The sequence below is a fragment of the Equus asinus genome, chromosome 2, assembly GCF_041296235.1.
Source record: "Equus asinus isolate D_3611 breed Donkey chromosome 2, EquAss-T2T_v2, whole genome shotgun sequence".
Taxonomy (NCBI): Eukaryota; Metazoa; Chordata; class Mammalia; order Perissodactyla; family Equidae; genus Equus; species Equus asinus.
Window position 1 is genome coordinate 58,415,152 of NC_091791.1, and position 21,996 is coordinate 58,437,147.

The 21,996-nt window shown below is 46.5% G+C and overlaps 1 pseudogene; it reads right to left on the reverse strand.

Moving 5' to 3' along the window:
* Nucleotides 1–18,985: 18,985 nt before the first annotated feature.
* Nucleotides 18,986–19,855, reverse strand: LOC106844997 (small ribosomal subunit protein uS2-like; annotated as a pseudogene).
* Nucleotides 19,856–21,996: the final 2,141 nt, after the last annotated feature.

Genomic DNA, 21,996 nt, shown 5'->3' on the forward strand with positions numbered 1-21,996 from the left:
CTCCCAATCTTTGAGAGGACAACCCCTTCTTTGGGTGACCTCTCTCCACTGTGTCACAGACTCGATCAAGTAACAACTGCCCCTTTTCTCATGCTCGTTGTGCACTGGCTTTGTGCTCATCTCTTTTCACCTGTAATGGTTCATAATAACTATAATAAAAAGGGGAACTGGGATCAGAAGGGTTAAGGAATGTGCCTAGGGGTCCCATCTAGTCAGCGATACAGCTGGGATGTGAACGCATGTCTGACTCCAAGGCCCTTGCTCCCCGACATTGGGCTAGTCAGGCATTTGAGCTCCTATCTACCGTTCTGGCCCCTGGATCCTCGCCCCAGTCAACAGGTCCCTGGACTTAGCCAGTTCACTCTTAGCTCACGTGGTTCTACCATCGTCTCACCTACCTCTCAACTCTTCCACATCCCCCTCCCATCTCCTTAGAGTCTCACTTCAATTCTGTGTGTGGAGGGACTTATTTTAGGATCACCCATTGTACAGACGAGGAAAATAGGCCAGACTAGTTTAGTAAGTTGTATGCCAAGAGGCTCTGCCAGCAAGCCCAGTGCCTGGCTCCTTCCAAGCCCCTGCCCTGCCTACCACCCTCCTGGGGCCTGGAAAGCAACCAGAAATATTACGAGGCTGCTGGCCCTGGCACGGGGTCCTGGCTCTCCGTAGTCTGCGAGCCCTTGCGGGGAGCGTGGTTCACAGTCCCCAGAGCCCAGGAAGGCACCCGGCACGGTTTCTGGCATGGCTGCATGTAGCCCCTAGGTGGCGCTGCCGGCCCGCTGCTTGGAGCCCAGCACTCAAACTCCATCCTCTCCATCTGCAACCCCTCCAGCCTGGGCCCGCGCTGGGGCGGCAGGGGGAGTGCGTCCCCACCCCCTGGAGTGTGGTATCCCAAAGGAGCAGGCCTCGAAGTGAGGGAGCCTAAAACACCATAGGTACCCGAATATAGTAGGCGCTCAATAAATAATCGCTAAATGAGTAACCATTCTAAGAAGTTGGCATAGATGAGACTTTTCCATCTCTATCTTACAGACTAGGAAACTGAGGCCGGTTACTAACAACAGCAATAGGTTACTATTATTAACTATGGTTAAGTCTCTATGTCGGGGGGGGGGCACTGTACTTGGCACATTTTATTCTTCATCCTGTTTGGTCATCACAGCGATGAGGCAGGCCCTTTATGATCCCATTTTGCAGGTGAGGACACTGGGCTTAGAGAGGCCAGTTAGTGGAATACAGGGAAGAAGCAGGATTTGAAGCTCTCCGCCTGCATCTGTCAGGGTCTCTTGTTGGTCCAGTGCTCCTCCCCGACCCCAAACAGGACCCCAGGGGGAGGCCCCATACCCAGCTCAGCTGGCACAGCGTCAGCCCCAGTGTCATACAACCACCAGAGGGAGGCCCCAGCATTTAGACAGCCATGGAAGGGCCTAGAATGAGGCTGGGGAGGGAGGCAGGGACTGAAGTGCCAGAACGAGTCAGTGCAGGCAACCAGGCTCTGGAGGGCAGTGTCTTTGTCTGTGAAAAGAGGATAGTCACCCCTACCTGGGCGGTCACTGTGGGGTGACGTGAGACCACGCACATCAAGTTGTTGCTCTTGAGGCTCAGCACCTAGCCCCACCCCAAGTCCTCGCCCTTCGCACTGAGCAGGCTGACCAGCCAGCTACAATCAGACCATAGTGGTCAGTGAATGTGTTATCTATTTTACTGATTTGTTTTGTGTATTGTCAGTCCCTCAGGGTGTTGCTCTGCTTTCGCGCACTGCTGTCTCCCCCAGTGCTTAGATCATGGTGCCTGGTACACGGTGGGTGCTCCATAAGCAGGTGTGGACAGAGGGAATGGGAGTGGCCAAAGGGAGCATGTACACCTGTGCTAGGCCGGGTCTTGGTGGCCCTTGGATCCCCCTTGTGAACCCCAGACAGCCAGGCTCTGAGTGTTGCCCTGCCTTGCAGGCTGTCAGCCTGGTCAAATCTTTGTCCCTCTCTGGGCCTCTCTCTCCTCCTCTCCAGAGGGAGCATCTAAAGGTTTCCAGGTGTGATGGCTCAGGGGGTGGCCATGCCAGATGTAAGGATGCCCTTTAATGCCACCTGTCACCCTGCCCATGCTGTGCTGCCCTCTCCTTCTCCCTGCTGCTGTATCCTTTTCTCCATCTGCCAAAGTAAACATGTCATGGCTGCCCCTCCCCCTCCCAATATCCAGTGAAAAACCCAGTGAAATCACTGCAAATAGAAAAATATCTACATCAACTTAAGAGACTAAGCCTGTGCTTGAGGCAGATCTGGTAGCAGCTTCTAGCAAGGACCCAGACTAAGACACCATTAGCAGGGGACTGGTGGGGGCTTGGCCTCCTGGGTGAGATTTTTATGACTGGCCTTAGCTGTCCTCCTGATACTGACTCGGGAGATGCTGGGGATCCTCTGGCACAAGGCAATGAAAGTCCCTTCAAGACCCTTTGGACCCTGCTGGCAGCAAAAATGGGTCTCAGAAACCAACTCCAATGAGATGAGCCACCCAAGAGCTCCTGGCCCTTGTTGCCTGGAGGACTAGAACAGGGTCTCGCACCCAGTAGGAGAACCAGCATGTGGAGAATATTGGCCAGGGCTTGGCTGGGTCCCACATATCCCAACAACTGCCACCTTAGGTCTGAGGGGAAGATTCCACTAGGGTCTGAGGGTCCGATGTGGGAGCCGGGGCCGTCCGTGCATCCAACAGAGCCGCACAGATAGAACTCTTCATTAGAGGAGGAGTCACCAGGAGAAACAGATGGGCCTACGGGAGAAGATGCAGCAAAGGGGGAAGGCGGAGGAGAGGGGAGTGCTGTGTCTTAGGATCACGGCAGCTCCAGCACCTCACAAGACACAGAGTAGATGCTCAATAAATACTGGTTGAATGACTACATAAGCCGAGTATAACCTTCCTCAGCAACAGATATTACTGCAAAGTTAGAATATTTGTACTTCAGCCTCTGTTTATGGTACAAGAGAATACTGCTTCTACTAAATAAGGGCAATTCACAGTTAGAGACAGTGGTAAACCAAAAATACCGTAGCCGAATTACAATCTGTACTGGATGCAATAAATAGTAGACCCGACCATGTGAAAATCAAATGAAACTTACAAAAAACCAGAGGGAGAACCAGTCCCAGGATGCAGCGGAGAAGGATGAGGACAGGACACTACTGAGAACCCACGAGGATGGGGGCCACAGAAGCCTCACCAGGCACACGCGCGCACACACACACACACAGACACACACAGAGGCACAGAATAAAGGAAACAGAGGCAATAAAATGATAAAAAAGAAAAGTAAACTCTTGACTGCAAAAAGAATAAGAGACAGTGAAGTTAAAAATGTGCAAGTCTTATGGCAGTTCTTCCTAACTTTCCTCAGGAAGGTGACGTAGTGAGGAAGTGATAACATGTGAGTTCCCTGGGTACAGGGAGCAGGCACTCAGGCCCTGGACTTCCTGGGCCCGGGACAAGAATCTCAGCTGCCTGTGGCCCACCCACAGCACATGGGGGAGCCCTAGAGACCCCTAGAGACACGCACACAGCGACCGAGCAGCTGTTGCCAGGATGTCTAAGGCAGCACTGTGTGTAATAGTGAAAAATGGGAAATCTCCTAAGTGTTTGCCAGCAGGGAGTGAGTAAACAAGTGGTGGTATGATCCTGCAGTGGAATATTATACAGCACTTAAAATGAGGAGCCAAAGCTCCATGGACCAGAGCTCAAGGTCATACTGTTGAGTGGAAAAGCTGGCTGCATAATGATACACAGAATACGACGTCATTATACCAATTTAAAAATGATATGCTGCTTATGGATATCTATATAAGAAGTAAAAGTATCAAAAGAAGGAATAGAGGAGATATATCAAATTCTTGAGACTCTGTAAGGCGAAAAGGGAAATGGGACTGGAGACTGAACAGAATTCGATCTTATCTCTACAGCTTATTTTCTTTAAAAATTGGAAACAAAAATGTTCAAATGTGAATATTTGTCCATTCAGGATCTGTAGATGAGAATTATGTAATTCTCAGTAGCTCTCTGTACTTCTCTTTTTGGTTGGTTGTTTTCGGTGTAATTTTTTATTATGGTAGAATACACATAACATTTACCATTTTAACTTTTTTAAGTGTACGATCTACTGGCATTAAGTATGTTCACAATGCTGTGCAACCATCTCCACTGTCCATTTCCACAACTTTTTCATCATTTCAAACAGAAGCTCTGTACCCATTAAACAATAACAATTCATGCCTCCCCCGAGCCCTGGTTACCTCTATTTCTACTTTCTCTCTCTATGAATTTGTATATTCTAGGTGTCTCATATAAATGGAGCCATAGAATATTTGTCCTTTGGTGTCTGGTTTATTTCATTTGGCATAATGTTTTCAAGGTTCATTCATGTTGTAACCTGTATCAGAATTTTATTACTTTTAAGGCTGAATAATATTCCGTTATATGTATATACCATATTTTGTTTATCCATTCATCCATAGATGGGCAATTGAGTTGTTTTCACCTTTTGGCTATTGTGAGTAATGCTGCTATTAGCATTGGTGTACAAGTATCTGTTTGAGTCCCTGATATTGATTCTTTTGGGTAGATACTTAGGAGTAGAATTGCTGGGTCATATGGTAATTCTATGTTTAGCTTTTGGAAGAATTGCCAGACTGATTTCCACAGTGGCTATATCATTTTACATTCCCATCAGCAATGCACAAGAGTTCCAATTTCTACACATCTTCATTAGCACTTGCTATTTTCCATTTTTTGGGTAACAGCCACTTTATTTTTTCTTTTCTTGCCTATGTTTTGGCGTCATATCCAAGAAACCAGTGCCAAATCCAATGTCATGAAGACTTTCCTCTGTATTTTTTCTAAGAGTTTTATAGTTTTAGCTCTTACATTTAGGTAACTGATGCATTTTGACTTAATTTTTGTATATGGTATAAGTTAAGGGTTCAAGTTCATTCTTTTGCATGTGGATATCCAGTTTCCCCAACATCATTTGTTGAAAAGACTGTCCTTTCCCCATTGAATGTTCTTGGCACCCTTGTGGAAAATCTATTGATCATATATGAGAGGATTTATTTCCGGGTTCTCTGCTCTATTCCATTGGTCTATATGTCTGTCCTTATGCTAGTTCCACACTATTTTGATTACTGTAGCTTTGTAGTAAGTTTTGAAATCAAGAAGTGTGAGTCCTTCAACTTTGTTCTTCTTTTTCGAGAAAAAGAAGGGTCCCTTTTCTGTGCTTTTTAACTTGTCAAAAGAAACGGAATGGGGCTGATGGGTACATTCGGGATTCACTCTGTACTATGCAAAATTTTAAGAAGGAAATCCACATCCTGGTGGATGCTTTAAGTGCCAGAGATAAAGAATTTTGTAAGAATATAAGCAGAAAATAAAGATTGGCTGCAATTAAAAAAACCAGCTGGCCTCACTTGATGGTTCAGTGTTAGATTTAGTAAGACCGTGTCAATAGATCGAATCCAATACCCATTTCTCGAGGAAAAACTCCTTCCTCATGAAGGACATAAAACAGTCATAAATCTTTATGTGCCAAACTATAGAGCAGTTAAATAAGCACAGCAATAACTTCTAAAAATACAGACAGAACTTAAAACAAAAAGAACTGAAAAACCACACAATCACAGTGGGTGACCTAAATACAAAGCTTTCAGAATTTGAAATTCAGTAGACAAAAATAGGCAAGGAAGTAGAAGATGTGAATAATTCAAATATCGAGATCATATATAGATGTATCTAATATATATAAATGCATCTTATATGTACATATATATGCATCTCACATTATTTCGCCTCATACAAAAGTACATGAAACTAACAAAAATTTGCTGTTTACTGGTCACAAAGATAACCTTAATAAATTTCAAAAAGTAGAGATTTTATAGGCTGTATTCACTATTTAATTCATTGAAATGATAATTTAGTAATGAAAAGATTATTTTCAAAAGATTGTAACTAACTGAAAAAATAAATACTTTTAAAATAACCACTGTTCAAAGAGGAAATAAAAACTGAAATTTAAAATTATTAACAAAAGAGGAATAAATTATATAAAACTTACAAGATACATTTACAACTCTTTACCAGAGAAAATACATAGACTTAAAGATTTTTCTTATTCAGAATAAAAGACTTAAAATAAATTAAATATGTATTCACCCTAAGATAAAGAACAATAAAACAAATAAAACAAAAAAGACAGTACCAGGAATTTCTAAAAAGATAAAAGTCAAAATAAATAAGTAAAAAACAAAATAATGATAATAGAAAAGATTAATAAAACCAAACTTTAGCTTTTATAAAAGATAAATGAGTTATCCCCTACAAGCCTGAATAAGACTGAGAGTGTAGGGGAGAAGAAGCTAAGATATACAACATTAGGAAGAAGAACCATGGTACAACCACAGATGTGAAAGAGAGGAAAAGATTCTTAAATAAATATGATATACAACTCCATGGCAATAAACTTGAAAAAATTAATGAAATGGTTTTCTAGAAGAGTATAAATTATCAAAACTAATCCAAAAAGAAAACTTGAGTGACCCATAATCATATACAAGTTTAAAATGTGATTAAAAATCTATGACTTAGTACAACTCAATAATAAAAAGAGAAAAAGTGCAATTTAAAAATGGGCAAAGAATCTGAATAGACATTCCCCAAGGAAGATGTACAAATGGCCAATAAGCATGTGAAAAGATGCTCAATGTCTTTAGTCATGAGGAAAATGCAAATCAAAACCACAATGAAATGCCACTTTACACCCACTAGGCTGGCTAGAATCAAACAGTCAGACAGCAACGTGTTGGTGAGGGTCTGGAGGAATTGGAACCCTCGTAACTGCTGCTGCACTTAGGAAGACAGTCTTGCAGTTCTTCAAATGAGTAAACACAGAATTACCACGTGACCCAGCAATTCTACTCCTAGGTAGATATCCAAGAGAAATGAAAACACGTGTCCACACAAAGATTTGTACGTGAATATTTATGGCAGCATTGTTCATAATACCCAATAGGTGGAAACAGCCCAAACGTCCACCAGTGGGTGAATGGATGAACAAAATGCATTACATCCATAAAATGGAATGTTATTCAGCCATAAAAAGTAATGAAATTCTGATACATGCTACAACATGAATAAACTTTTGAAACATTATGTTAAATGAAAAAAGCCAGTCCCAGAAGACCACATAATTATGTGATTTGATTAATATGGAATGTCCAATATAGAAAAATCTGGAGATAGAATGCAGATTAGTGGTTGCTTAGGATTAGGGGTGGGGGTAAGAGAGTTAGAGGGGTGATAGCTAAAGGCTATGGAGTTTCTTTTTGAGGTGATGAAAATGTTTTTAATTGGTTGTGATGGTGTTTGCACATATTTGTGAATATACTAAAAACCATTGAATTGTGCACTTTGAATGGGTGACTTGTATGGTATGTTAATTACATCTCAATAAAGCTGTTTAAAAAATCCATGATTTAGAAATGTATTATGGGTAGATAATTTTATGGGTGATTACCATATTAATAAGGCAGAACTAGCTGCTATAACTTCCTTCCTTAAATCTCAGGGGCTTAACACAATAGAAGTTTATCTTTTACTCACATAGAGATCAAAACATGTGTTCCTCATTGGTGGGTGGCTGATTCCCAGTAGTAATTCAAGAATCCACGTTCCTTCCATCTTGTGTCTACACCATCTTCCATACAGAGATTTCAAGGTCATTGCAAAAGAAGAAAGTGCAAGGAGGATGGAAAATTGGAGGTTTTCATGGCCCAGGACTAGAAAAGTTCTGCTTTTGCCCCATTTCCCTAGTCAGAACTCAATCACATGGTACTCTAACAGCAAATGAGCCTGAGAAATGTAGTCTAGTGTGGGTCCAGGAGGAAGAAGAAATGTTGAGTTCTAACTAAATTTTAAAGAACTGAAACTGCCTATTTTTCAAACTATTCCAGATTATTGAAAATGATTGAAAAACCCCTCCAATCCACTTTATAAGCAAGGATGACCTTAATAACAAAATTTCATGCATATGGTACCAAAAAACTACAGACCACTTTACTTACGAATATAAATGGAAAAGTTCTGAGTACACAAAATTTGAAATTAGGAGATTTTTCAACATAAGTAAAGAGTAGTTTAAAAGACCAGGATCACATAATTCTATCAATAACTGCTAAAAATACTACTGATAAATTCCACAGTTATCCTTAATAACAACTCTAAGTCTAACACAGGAGTGCAAAGACGGTTACTAGAGATGATGAAGGCTTGGAGTGGAATAAAAATTATTCAGGACAGCAACAATAGAGATGAAGTAAAGACCTGAGCCAGATAAAAATAGGGTGAAGGAAACAGAGCTAGGAACTCTGAGTAGGCAAGATGCCATATTTTTTAACACTATATAGAAGCAACAGAAGAGAAAGAGAGAGTTACGTAGTCATAAAAAATATCTTGACCCATGCCTCCTCCTAAAAGTTCCTAACAACTAATTTCACATAAAAATAAACAACAAGAAATATTGAGCTCAAGTCTTACTCCAATTTGTTATTGAAAAAAGGAGACTAAGAGGTGGAACAATATTGCTGCAGATGAGAGCGTTCCAGAAAGAAACCCACAGCAAAAAGTCTACTACTCTAACCTAGTATCGCAAGGTAGTAAAAAGTTCATTAGGAAATTGGTATAAAACATACATGAGAAACTTAAATTAGAATGAGAAAAGCCCTGAATGTGGTGACAGAACTCCAGGGAAGAACTATAAATGAAAGGAAAAACATCACTTCATAAATTAAGACTGAAACAGAAGGCACGTAACAGTGAATAAACACAACAGAAACGGCATTAAGAGAAACAGAAGGCGGCAAACACTGAAGACGGCAAAGAAGGTCCAACATATCTCTGAAGAAGAAAACTGAAGGAGGGAACAGAATGAATACTGAAAACTACTATTCGAGAAAACTTTCTTGAAAAAGAAAAGATTAGAAGCTATGTATTGGAAAGAGCCCACCACACATCTGAGAATATCGGCCCAGAATGAGTAACACCAAAAACATACTCTAGGAAAATTACTGGACTTTGAAGAAAAAGAAAATTCTCAGATCATCTAGGCAAAAAAATCAAGTGAGTTACAAGGGAAAGAAAATTAGATTATCATCAGACTTTCAGACAGCAACACTTTATGATGGAAGAAAATGGAGTAACGTATTTAAGACACTCAAGGAAAGAAAGTACGAGCCATGGATAATGTTCTAAACAAAACTGACTTTGTCACAAAAGCAGAGACAAACTGTTATCAACATGCAAGAACTCAGAGAATATTGTTACCATGACCCCTTCCTAAGGAATCTACTAGAGAGAGCTTCAGACAAGCAGAGTGACCTAAGATGTCAGTGTGAGGACTGATGGGGAATATTCAGTATACAGTTACTTGTGGGATGCAATGGTTGTATAATCTGACTGTGTAATCACAGTGCAGTCCCCAAAAATAATGGGGGCACGAGGAGAACGGGAGAGCATATGAAAAAATATTTTAAACCATTTTCAACATTCATATTGACGGTAGTGGTATTAGCATTGCTATTCTGGTAATGTTTGTGCGCAGAGTGGTAAGGCAAACGAGCATTTATGGGCTATTCTGATCCTTTCATTGCCTGTGTACTGGTAACCAGGGATCTTGACGTGAAAGAAAGCAGATATGGATATAAGAAAGCAGAAGTTAAACAACAACTCTGTAATGCTGGATTTGGATCAGAAGGCCCAGCGTGAACTACTGAGGCATTTCATCTTCAAACATTTATACATATTTTATTTATATTTTCTAGTGCTGTCCACTGAAAAGAACCAGGAACAATGACCAACCCAGCAGCAGTAAGTATTCCTAGGATCCAGATTATGATGTTGAAATACCATTTCCCATGAAAAGAAATCAGGTTTTCGAGGAATAGAAGATGCCCTGTTGGGACAGGAAACATATAAGATGAGTCTGCAACATCTTGTCGTGCTAGATAGAGAAGTTACCAAGCTACTACGGTTGTGTCAAAAAGAGCCCAGGAGCTAACTTGTAGAGTCTGCCACTCATCAAAACAGGACAATTTGAGCTTCAATGAGGATAATTATTATAATGGATTGAAATCTATTAAATGTTTAACCCATGAGTTCATAATGATGCTTAAAAAAACCCCACAAAACTAATTTGTCTCTTTTAGAGGATGACAGAGAAACAACTCATTGTCTTAAAACCCGATTGATCAAGGGAAATAATCAAGCCTTTAGACTGCTTTTCTTATGTGAATAGGGCAATGGAGTGACCAAATAAGAAATGAGAGGAACTATTGCTTCATAAAATTATTCCAGCAGATAAAAGGAATATCTGGTGTAATTTGAGGGCTTCCACCCACTTCCTCCCCCACAAAACACTTTCCCGTCAGCCTATTTGGTGTCTAAAATGCCTCCATCAGACACAAGCCCTGGGTCCAAGGCACCAGAGCATCTGTGTGAGGCTGGCACATGCCCCATAAGATCCGCAGGTATGGAGATACCCAGAACATGGTCCCCGGGAGAGACAGTCGAGAGCCTGGTGGGTATGGTGGGCTGGGGTCAGTAAGGGAACCATGGGGGGCCCAGGACATCACGGTGGCCAGTGAAGATGGGAAACATCTTGAAACCAACCTTCACCCCACTTCAGAAGAAGGTAAATCCTGACTGCATGGCATGTCGTACCAAGGCATCAACCCACTAGTCAAGCCCATTTCAAGAACTGCCTCCACCAGGGAGCCCTTCCTGATTCCGCACTTCTTCTCTTCGGGCCTCCTGCCTGTGCCCCACAGAGCTGGGTGTATGTGACACCTGGAAGGATTCTAGGACAAGTGACAACAAACCAACACACTGAGTGTTTACTCTGAGCCAGATATGCTTCTAAGCATATTACTTGGTTAACTCTGCTTTAGTTATTCTTTGTGTGTAACAAACCATCTCAAGACTTAGTGGTTAATTATCCCTCGCAGTCCCACGGGACAGTGGGCTCCACTGGGCAGTTCTTCTGCTGGTCTTCCTGGGACCGTTGTGCAGCTGCAGTCAACTAACAGGTGGCCCTGGGGTCATTTGGAGGCTCAGCTGGGATGCTCAGATGTTGTGATGGCTGGTCCTCGCTCCCTCTGCATGTAGTCTCAGGGCCTCTCCTCCAGCAGGGCAGCTGGAGTTCTTCCACGGCAGCGCAAGGCCATGGCTTCCAAGAGCGGGAAGCAGAAGCTGCTAGTCCTCTTGAAGACCAGGCTTGGAACTGGCTCAGCAGCACTCCTCCCACATTCTGTTAGTCCCAGGCCAGCCCAGGTTCAACATTGGAGGGGACTGTCCAGAGCTGTGGCTCATTCATGGCTGTCTTTGGAGGCCAGTTACTACCAACCCATTGGATCCTCCAACAACCCCTTCAAAGTAATAGCTATATTACCCCTGCTTTACTGATGAGAAAACTGAGACAGAGAGAAAGATGGGATGAATTGAATAAAGGCACAGACCCACTGTAGTGGGGCCCAGAGAGGGAAGTCTTGGGAAGTCTCACTAAGGAGGGACACTAGACCAATGAGCAGTCATCTTCCAGGAGAACAAGTGGTGGTGGCCGGGGAGGAGGAGTCCAGCCCTGCAGACACTGATATGAAAAACAGCACAGGACTTGGCTGGAGGCTGAGGCACAGGATGTCAGGAAGGGGCCAAGAGTGGACGGGGCCAGGGCAGTGAGCAGGGCTAAATCACGTCATGGAGTTTGGACTTGAGGGTGAGAGAAGCGCTCATGAGTTTTGGAGCAGGAGGGTGATGTGGTCAGGCTGTGTTGTTGCCCATCCCTCCGGCAGCCGTCAGGAGATGGACTGAAGGGAGCCGGGGACGCAGGGAACCAGTGAGGAAGCATATTCATTTGCCAGGGCTGCCGTAGCAATGTACCAAACACAGTGGCTGAGAATAACAGAAGGTTACTGTTTCACAGTTCTGGAGACTGGAAGTCTGAGAATCAGGTGTGGGCAGGGCTGTGCTCCCTCTGACGCCATTAGGGAAGGGTCTGTTCCGGTCCTCTCTCCTAGCTTCTGGCAGTTTCTGGCTGGTGGCATCATGCCTCTAGCCTTCCACGGCTCCCTGTGCACTTGTCCTTTTTCTAAGGACTTCACTCATGTTGGATGGGGGCCTGCCCTGCCCCAGGATGACCTCATCTTAACTAATTACATCTGCAATGGCCGTGTTTCCAAATAAGGTCACATTCAGAGGTACTGAGGGGTTAGGACTTCAACATACGAATTTGGCGGGGGAGGGGGGGTGGTGACAATTCAATCCATAACAGGAGACTCTGACGATAGTCCTGGCGTGATTGGATGAGGCACAGACTAAGAAAGTGGTGGTGCGGTCCCGGGAGCGAGAGGAGGGAACTGTCTTAGCTCAGGCCGTAACAAATGATCCCAACCTGGGGGCTTAAACGACAGACATTTATTTCCCACAGTTCTGGAGGCTGGAAGGCTGACATCGGGGTGTCGCCGGCTCGGGTCTGGTGAGAACCCTCCTCCGGGCTTGCAGATGGCCGCCAGCCCGCTGTGTCCTCACATGGCTGACAGGCGAAGCTCTTGTGTCTCTTCCTCTCCTCATAAGGGCACCAACCTCATCACGGAGCTCCTCCCTCCTGACCCCATCTAAACCTAATTACCCCCAAAGGCCCCACCTCCTAGTATCATCACATCGGGGGTTAGGATGTCAATACATGAATTTTGGAGGGATACAAACTTTCAGTGCATAACAACAATGGATTTGAAAGACACTGACAGAGGGGGCTTGACAGGCTTGGTGATGGCTGGATGTGGGCAGGAGGAGGATGTGGGAGGTAAGGATGACTCCCAGGACCCTGGCTTTTCTGAGGGGTGAGTGGTGGCCCCTTTGATGGGCAGAGGGCTGACAGAGGAGCAGGAGGTCCATTTTGAAGCTGTCGAGTGGTTTGGGGCACAGTCTCTGGAGCTCTGCAAGGTGGGCTGAGGGCAGGGGTCTAGGTATCTGGGCACATGGTGAGAGATGTTCCGTGATGGACTGTGGGGTCTGGGCTCTGCAAGGAGAGCGGTGTGACCCGTGGGTGGGGGTGGGATCTTGGAGAAGATGAAAGGAGGTCAACTGGCATGTGTCCTGAGTTCAGGGGACCACTGGGGGCTGGGAGCCTACAGCTGGCAAGGAGGAGTCTGGAGTTCACAACTTTAGAGGGAGATGGCTCCGGGTGATGCCAAGCTCCAGGGTGTAGGCAGTCAAAGTGAAACAGAGGTGGCCGTCCTGTGGCTGAGGAACAAAGGTGCCAGGTGACTTTCCCGAGGGGTGCTAGAGTTCCCAGAAAAATGGCAGACCTTGAGTGGGAGGAGCATGTGATCCAGGTGCTGACGTCCTCATAGATATGGGGTCATCAGAATGTTCTATGATGATTGTGACTAATACCTGTGCAACTCAAGGGAAGACACGACTTCATACAGAGGTGGGAGAGGGATGATGGTTGGGAAGTTCCTAAGGTGTCAGAGGAGCCACTGCCCCCTGCCCCCAGCAGACTCCTCCATGGGAGCAGTTCACGATGGAGTGGATATCCAGGAAGGCTTCAGGGGGGTGGGAGAGTAAACTGTGGGGGGAATCAAGGGTGAGGCCAAGTGGACGGAGAAGCTTGCAGGGGCCGTCTGGTGATGACAGGACCGGGAGGTGGGATTAGCTGGCCCCAGAGTTTCAAATGGCACTTGGGAGTAAAGCGGTTTTGAATCCCAGCCAGCAGGAGTCCAGTCTCCACTCACAGCCCCTGCTCCCCACTTAAACAACCCACTCCATCTTTTCTCAGAAAGTCCTTCCTTGTGCTGCATCTTCACCTGTCCCCTGGTAACTTCCTGTTCTATTGCTCAAGGCCCTGGGGGACTGGACCCCAGCTGCCCAGTGTGGCCCCTCCCCATCCCCGGATGGAGAGGGACATCCGTTGAGCGCTTGTTACTGCACAAAGTGGGGGTTTCTTGCCTGATGAGCATAAGGAGCCAATTATGACGGCATCAGCCTTTGAGAAAAGAAAACAGCTTTATTGTGAGATCCATCAGTAAGGAGACAGGAGGCATTTGCTCTCAGATCCAGGGCTTGGATCCAGGGCTTGGGGCACAATTTATGGGATGACAGGCAGGGCGGTCTGAAGCATGGAGATGGATGATTGGAGGTAAGGAGAAGTGAGGTCACTGATGATCTGCGCAAGCATAGTCAAGCTTCATGCCTCTTCTCAGGGTGCATGCTCACAAAATGGCGGCGTTATCAGGATCTGAGGGCGGAGTTTTTAGCTCCCTTATGTCAAAGGGTCACCTATCAGTCATCCGTGCAGGCCCAGTTGTTGAGTCAGTGGCCTTAACCAGCCTGAACTAGACAAGGGGTCGTTTCTCAGTTCCTGAAAACCCATTGTTCGTTACTCTGTTGATAAGATGGGGTCAGTTGAACTGGTCCTAGAGGGCCCGTGGTTACACCCTCAGTTCTGCAGACACATGGATTTGTGTCCTTGCTCTTCAGCTGGGCTGTGACCAGAGCACCTGGAGTGGGGCTATCCTGGTCATTGTTTGAATGTTAATGCCATGAAAAGCGCACTTGCTTTTTAAGCAGTAAGTGTAGCAATTAAGAAACACAGGTTTGGGGATGAGACAGACCAGGGTTTGAAATCCCTCTTGGCCACTTGTCAGCAGTGCAATTTTGAGCAAGGACTCACACAGTGTGGACTTCAGTTTTCACACTTGAATAGTGAGGGTAAGGCTACGGGGTTTATGTCTCTCCCTTGTTGGGGGGTGGGCCTTTCGAGGTGACAGATTCATACAACTGCCTTTCTATCTCATTTCCCCTCATTTTTTCACTTTGCCCACAAAGTCCTGGGGAAGGACTCTGGCAGACGTCTGAATACATTGGGAGCCATGTCCCCCCCAATCTTTCCAACTAGGAACTCTGAGGGCCGGGAGCAAGCGCTTGTCCATGGTTCCAGCTGTGGTTGGGTAGCTCCGAGATGGCTTCTGTGTGGTCGGCTCCAGAACATCCACCACATACGGTGATCTCCTGAGGGAGGTCACAGTGTCCATCCTCCTGCCTCAGCATCTGCCCTTTGCAGCCTCTCGGAGTCTGCTTTACAAGTGCCCAAAAGTCTTAGAACTTATAGAACTTCCCCAGTGGGGGAAGCCTGCCCCCTTCCCGCTCTGCTGCCCCCTCCCACGTGCCCACACTTGGGGGTGAAGAATATTCTTGAAATCAAGTTCCTCCAGTGCTCACTTGCTAGGGGTGGGTGGTGGCAACCTTGGAGCCTCAGAATGCAGCCCCGAAGTCCTGGCCAGGTCAGGGCCATTCCAGGGCTGGGCAAGCTGGTTAGGGGGCATTGTCAGGGAGCCGCAGCTGCCTGGCTGGAGGCTGGGAGGCCTGAATAGCTTCACAGCCTGGGCCGGCTCTCTGAATGGGTGTTTGGCCCCTCCCTGGCGGTGGCCTGGAATAGATGACATTTTCATTGCAAACTAACAAGGGGAGAAATCCAATTACCTTACAAAGGGGCTCGTGAAGAGGCCTCACAGGGAGAGAAGGGGAGGGGAAGAGGGGGAATGAGAATGTGTGTGCGTGTGTGTGTGTGTGTGTGTGAGTGTGTGTGTGTGTGTGAGTGTGTGCGTCTGTGTGTGTGTGTGTGTCTGTGTGTGAGTGTGTGTGCATGTGTGCGTGAGTGTGTGTCTGTGTGTGTGTGAGTGCGTGTGTGTGTGTGTCTGTGCGTGTGTGTGTCTGTGTGTGTGTGAGTGTGTGTGTGTGCGTGCGTGTGTGTGAGTGTGAGTCTGTGTGAGTGTCTGTGTGTGTGTCTGTGTGTGTGTGAGTGTGTGAGTGTGTGAGTGTGTGTCTGTGTGTGTCTGTGTGTGTGTCTGTGTGTGTGTGTGTGAGTGTGTGAGTGTCTGTCTGTGTCTGTGTGTGTCTGTGTGTGTGTGAGTGTGTGTGAGTGTGTGTCTGTGTGTGTGGGTCTGTGTGTGTGTGTGTGAGTGTGTGTCTGTGTGTGTCTGTGTGTGTGTGTGAGTGTGTGAGTGTGTGTCTGTGTGAGTGTGTGTGTGTGTCTGTGTGTGAGTGTGTGTCTGTGTGTGTGTGTGTGTGTGAGTGAGTGTGTGTAGGGAGGCTCCCCCCAAACGGGGAGGAACAAAGCCCTCACCCTCGGGACATGAGGGATAGGCCGTGAAGCTGGAGAGGTGGAACTGGAGGCTTTTAATTCCTTCCACACTGCCAGGGCCAGGCCTCCTTCCTTGGAGCCCAGTGGGTGGTACTGGAGGGGCCCTCACTCCCCCAGAAGCCCCAGTCCCTCTGAACCCCACTCTCAGCCCATGAGACCAGGGCTTCCCAGGCACCCGCTGCACACTTTTTCCCTTCACCACATCCACCTAAACTATTGATGCTTTTTCTTTAAATTTATTTAAAGTGTATTACTTAAGTTTAGTATTTAAAAAGGAAAGTGTATATCCTAACTGCAAATAGAAAAAGTAGAAGCTAATTCTAAAAAGAAATATGACTCAAAGACCCCAATTCTGTTAAACCTCAGCGAGGTCTTGAGGCTTTGGAGCTGGAAGCCCCAGGCTCTCCAGGGAGGGGTGTGATGGGAGCTGTAAGGGGAGTGTGTTAGCAAGTGTTTGCAACAAACCCAGACTTCTGGGCTTAATCCAGGAGGACTAAGAGGATTAAAAAGGAACACCTCTCTCCTCCAGCGGTTCAACCAGCTGCACCAGCAAAGCTGTGCCTCTAGGCGCCCCCAGGCCTGGCCCGGGTGCAGCGGGCGCGCCGGCTTCGGTCTGGCTGCCCTTAACCTCCGCTGCCCAACTCCTCAGTGGGAAATAGGGGCAAAGCGGGGGTCTACCGCGTTATTGGACGGACCTACTTTCCGTGCTTTGTGGGGTGGCCATTGGGAGACCAGAAGGTGGGAGGAGCCTGGGGGAAGTGGAGGCTGATGGCGTCGCAGGGCAACCAGGAAGTCCAGTCTCCCGCTCTCTCTCCCCTTCGGACTTGGGAGGAGGGCTGCAGACCCCCTTCGGAGGAAATTAGCATTTGCTTCCTCCGACCTGGCCAGAGCAAATCAGCCTTCAAAAGCCAGCCTGCCTCATGGCCCCTCTGTGGCTCACTCCTCGTCCCCTCTCCCCCTACCCGGGCTAATTGAACTCTCCTGCCCGGAACGCACGAATGGGGGTCTCCTGGCACAGGGATCTGGGGACGCTGGGGGAATTCAGGATTTTAAAGATGCCCCTACCAATGCCCTCTCCAAACTGGGGACCTTACCTGCTTCTTCTGTCGCATGGAGTCTTTTGGGGGTTGGCTCCAGGAGAGTTTAGGCCAAAGGATGGGACGACACCTGCCTCCACCCTCATCCCGGGGAAATTCAGGCAAACTGGGAAAGCAGAGGGATGGGCGGTGCTTGCTAGGGGGCGGGGCTCAGATTAAGCCCCACCCACTCACTGCTGGCCTATCAGCGACTTTGGGGACTTCCTGCTGCCCTTTCCTCCCCTGGGCCATCCCCGCTCTCAGAAGGGTGGAGAAGAGGGTAGGAAATGCAGGTCTGATCCGGAGACCCAGGGGCACCCCAAGTCTTGGAGGGGAGATGGTGCCTCCAGTCAGTCAAATGCTTGGAGAGGGAGGCAGTGGGGGAAGTCCAAGGGCGGGGGGGTGGTCTGCACAGGCGGAAGGAGACGAGGAAGCTTAGAGAAGGTGGAAAAGACGATAGTCATCACTAATAAAGCAAGAGCCGTCATCTCCTAAGCGTTTACTCTGCACAGTGCCAGGCACTTCACAGGGGTGAACTCCTTTCACCTTCTCTAGTCCTCTGGGAGGTGGCTGAGGCTGGGTGACTGGCTTAAGAACACCGGCTGGTCAGTGGCAGAGCTCACCCTCATCTACCCACTTCCAGTCCCCATTCCTCACCTCCTTGTGGCATGTGGCCCTGTTGAAAGGACTGCCTTTTTATACTCAGTCTTTCTTGGCTTCCAGGACACCACTCTTTCCTTGGCCTCCTCCTGCTCCTCTGAGATTCTGTGTGCTTCTTCCTAAGGGCCCACCCAGGCCTCTGCTCCAGGGCGGGGTGTGTGTGTGGGGGGGCGTGCATGTGTATATATATTAACACATGTATATTCCCCATAGTCTCTGGACTACAGGGCCCTCTGGAGCAGTGTAATTTAGCAGCACTGGTCTCATGAGTTGAATGTACCTCGGGTCCATTCCTTAGCCTTCTCATCTACAACTGGTCTCACCGTTTTAGTATTATCTCTTCCCTGATGACTCCCAAATTTACTTCCATCCCTGACAAATCCCATGGCCTATAAGACACATCTGCCCAAATATCTCAACTCAAAAACATAAGTAGACCATCAGCTGAACTCATCTTTCCTCCAAACTTTCTTCTCACCATGACATTTTCTGTCCTAGGCTCCCAAAGTGGAACCTCCTGGGTCCTCATTGATCCACCTCTGTCCTGACACCTCTCATCCCGCTTTCTGAGCAATCATCCCCCACTCCACCTTGTCATACCACTCCAACACCCAGTCATCAAGGTAGTTCTGCTCTTAACTCTCTCTTGCGTCAGCACCCTCCCTCTTTCCCTAAGTCTCTGCCATCTCATACTTGACTGTTGAAGTAGATTCCTAACAAGCGTTGCTGCTCAGTCTCTCTCCTGCTGTCAGACAGCCCTCCAAACCCAAATCTTCACATAGCAATCTCCCCGCTTAAAGATTTCCCTTCCCTCACCAAAACTCGCGCTACTTGCTCTTTATCTTCCACATCCACTTGCGTATGTACCTACACCCCCCATAAACTCTTATCTAAATGCTCCTTGTCTTTTTATATTTATTCACTCGTTTATCCAACACATATTTATTTATTTTAGGAACTATTTATTTTCCATCAACCTTATTTCTATTTTCAGTTTAGGAGGCTGTGGAAGACCACCTTAAGACCACTCAGTGGTTGTTCCTACCCCTTCAGTGGGCTGAGCAGTGGGAGCTGCAGGCCAGTCCTCATGGTGGCCTGAGGGGCCAGTCTTTAGTAGGGACCTGCTGAATAGGCGCAGAGGGCATCTGTGCCTTCAGACCCATCTGCGGCCTCAGGTTGAGTAGCAGCAAACTCAGGAGCTGGAGTGGTCCATTCACTCTGAAATTCCTCCTTGGCCACAGCCTTTTCAGCAGTGGCCTGCTCTTCCTTTTCAATCTCCTCAGGATCCCTGTAGAAGTTGAGATCAGGCAGACGTCCCACAGGTGTTCATGGGAGATGGTGCCACGTGTGTGCAGAACTTCTCAGGCCAGTATCCACCCCATCAGACCTGCTGTGTGAACCCCCTTGTTGTTGCATGGATGGCAACATCCACATAGCACAGAGGAGAGTGTGTTACACAAAGCAGTGGTAGGCAGGTTAACATAAGATGCCTCTATGAGAAGCTGGTGGTCAGCCTGGGATCAGTAACCTCCAGAAGTTGTGACTCCTGGAAGGCTGCCTGGATCTGGATAGTGAAGGTTCCTGGAGTGAAGCAGCCAATGATAGGTGGCTCCAGTGGCAGCAGCAAACTTCAGCACAGCCTGCTGGCCAGTATTGCTGGATGATACTGATGTCAGCTGGATTTTCATGGCAACAATGCATGAGCTGCCAGTGGAAGCTTCTCCCAGGTCCTCTTCAGATTTATGATGTAGATGCCGTCACTTTTCCTTTTGTAGATATACTGTTCCCTTTGGAAGTCAAACTTGGTGCCACATAAGTGGGTTCTTACTGCAAAAAATTTGAAAACATTTTCCTTCTTCATGTGCAAAACATCAAGGGCTCCAGACATCATGAAAGTTTCTCTTTAAGTTATGGCAGAAACCCAGAACAATGCTGTGTGGACCCCTCTAGGAGTAGAGCGGAAAGGCCAACAAGTATTTATTTGATGTCAGCTACGAGTCAGGCCCTGTGCTCAGTGCTGGGGGAGATAAAGAGCAGATAGATCCTGGCCCTGCCTTCAGGGGAGATGGAGTCTAGTCTTCACACCATCACACATGCTATTCCACCATACAGATATAGCCTTTTCCCTTTGGAAAATACTCATAAATAGGAGATCTTACGTTTTCTTCCCACACACCAATGGATCATCTTGGGCACCCCTTGCAGTACACACAGTGCACTTTGAAGACACCTGGACTAAGACTCAGAAACAGGATGTAAATTGTCAGATTATTTTTTATTGAAAGTGACAGAAAATCAACTCAAACCAGTAGAAAAGGGAATTTATTGATTCATATAAGCAGGAAGTGCAGAGGTGGGACAGCAGGAATATCACTCATGTTGCCAGAACACCCTCTAGTCCTCTCCTCAGGCCTTCTGCCCGGATCTCTTTTTGTGCAGAGATGGGGAGAGGAGTACTGTGCGGTTGCAGAAAATGGCTTACCTCTATCCAGACTAGTGATACCCCAAGGACTAAGCTTTTCTTTCCTAGCAGCCATGTAAAAATCTTAGTGAAGTGTTGTGATCAGCCCAGCCTGGATCATGTACTCATGTCTGAACCAATGACTGAGGCAGGGGATAAAGAGCTCTGACTGGCTGGGCGTGGATCACCCATCCATCCCTGTGGCCTGGAGGTCACTGTGATTGGCAGCCCAAGCAGAGCCATGTGGAATTGAGAAAGAGCAGTTCTCAAAAGGAAGGTGGGTACTGTGACCAGGAGAGGGAGGAAAAGAATGTGGCACAGACAAAAATACAAGATGCCACTATAGACAGTGAAGGGACAGAACTAGATCCCTGATCCAGGTCCTTTCCATTGCACCATGCAGCCTTGTAGCTAGATGGTCAAAGAGACCATCCCTCAGAGAATAAGCACGATCCTAAAATGGTCCTCCTCTTTCTTGCTCATCCTTGTACAGGAACTGCTATTGATAGAACATTTCCTCACTCTTGATATTTTTTTCTAGACCTCTTCCAGTCATAAGGGAGTAACAGGGGCAGACCTACCTGGAAAACTGGACAAGACATATGCTACAACAGTTTTTAGACAGTAGACAACAGGCAGCACACGATCGTGATCCTTGAGAGAAGGGAGGCAATTGAGGTGAGCCCTACGAGCACCCTGGCTTTCTGCCTGGAGGTGATTTCCGATCTGTGGCACAGGGATAGGGAACCCAGACAGAGTCTGGCAGTCTTGCTGAGTTGATGAGACATAGAACAGAGTTCAGGAAGCTGAGGTGGCTAGGATTTGCAGGGCAGAGTAATGGAAAAGAGGGCTCTTTGCAGAGAAAGCCACAGAAACCTACATAGTATTTGCTTGAGTCTTGGACTGAATACAAATTTGTGCATGTGGCAAGTGAATGCCATGAGGCTGGTCAAAAAACAACATTGGGGAAAAGACAATTATGGGAAGCTGCAAGACAAAAAATCCTTGGAGCTCACACAGGGTGGGAAATCATTTGAGTTCCTATGTGTCAGGATGGAAAGACTGTTGAATATATGAGGTATCTATATATTTGATGAGAGATCCCAGAAGGGTCATATTTCATGACCCTTTAAGAAGCTTAAAAACAAGCCTCTAAAAGGTCATCCTGCTCTTTTAATGGAGTGCCAGAGCAAAATCCAACCCTCTTTAATGGACTACAACAAAATCCAGTACTCAACAACATAAATATACATTGTGCAGCATTCAATCAGGAATGAATGGAAATGCAAAGAAGCTGAAAAATGTTACCCATAACTAGCAGAAAAGTAAACCAATGGAAATATATTCAGAAATGACAGAGCTGATGGAATTAGTATTCAAGTACACTAAAATAACTTACAAATATACTTATTATGTTCAATGATTTAGAGTAAAAGATAAACATAATGAGGAAGGAAATGGATGATACAAAGACCCAAATGGAACTCCTAGAGATGAAAAATACACTATTTGAAATGAAAATTTCACTGGATAGGATGAACAGCTAATTAGATACAGCAGAAGAAAAG